We start from the raw sequence: 1,205 nt of genomic DNA on the forward strand, positions 1-1,205 counted from the left end.
GCGGTTGCCAGGAGCTGGGGTAAGAGAAAGCGCCACCACAGAAGGGCACAAGGCAGCTTTTTGGGGGTGACAGGGAAACTCAGTATCTGAATTGAAGTGGTCACTACACAACTGTATGTATTTGTCATAACTCCTAGAACAGTATATTTTAAAGAATAGGATCTTGCCATATTTAAACTATATCCCAATAAGCCTGCCTTAAATAAATCAGCAAAAAAAATTTTTTTTAATAATAAAAAACTAATATTAGGTCTAAGGACCCGATGGTACACCAAGGGTTGGTCTGAAAAGAAAGCAGAGTGTAACAACAACAACAACAAAATTTGAATCATTCCAAAAGCAATAATTCATTAAGAAAAATTTTTGAATAGAATTTTTTCAAAAGTAGCAATTAAGAAAGAAAAAAAGTAGGAATTTAGTGAATTAAGTTTGAAACCAGAAAAAAGAAAAATTGCTAAATTATTTTCTTTTTTAAGTTTATTTATTTATTTATTTTGAGGGGGAGGGGCACAAGTGGGGGAGGGGCAGAGAGAAGGAGAGACAGAATCCCAAGCAGGCAAGAATCCCAATCACCAAGCACAGAGCTGAGGTGGGGCTTGAACCCACGAACTGTGAGATCATGCCCTGAGCCGAGATCAAGAGTCGGGTGCTTAGCCAACTGTGTCGCCCAGGTGCCCCCGATAAATTACCTTTTTAAAACATCAAAAGGTAAATAAGTCACTAGCCAATTTGGTTTTTTTATTTTATTATTTTATTTTTTTATTCTGGGGGGATGGGCAGGGAGCAGGGGTCTTCCAGTAAGCACTGAAAAACCTGCTAGACAAATTCTAAGAGATGTAACACTCAATTTGGGGTTTTTTAATGGCATGGGTGAACTCCTAAACATCCAAAATAAATAATGACAGAAGAAAAGTAACCATCAATTCAGAAGACATTTTTTAAAACCACGAGGCTAATTTGCATAACAATAGGAAAATAAATTTGAAATGGATAATTTTCTAGGAAAATATAACCCAAACTGACTCCAGACAAGATAGAAACTCTAAATCAGGAGTTAGTGAAAAAAAGTTTTTGAAGAACCTTTCCTTAATAAGAGAACCATGCTGTGTTAATCAGGGTTTTCCAGAAATACAGAACCAATAGGATGGATGGATAGACAAATAGATAGATAGATAGATAGATAGATAGATACATACATACATACA

The 1,205-nt window shown here is 35.9% G+C and overlaps 1 non-coding gene across 1 annotated transcript; it reads right to left on the reverse strand.

Moving 5' to 3' along the window:
• Window positions 1–785: 785 nt before the first annotated feature.
• On the reverse strand, window positions 786–845 carry LOC111561091. The gene has a single exon (XR_002743451.1). It is a non-coding gene; the product is annotated as a U7 small nuclear RNA (small nuclear RNA).
• Window positions 846–1,205: the final 360 nt, after the last annotated feature.

The sequence above is a fragment of the Felis catus genome, chromosome B3 (genome assembly GCF_018350175.1).
Source record: "Felis catus isolate Fca126 chromosome B3, F.catus_Fca126_mat1.0, whole genome shotgun sequence".
NCBI lineage: Eukaryota > Metazoa > Chordata > Mammalia > Carnivora > Felidae > Felis > Felis catus.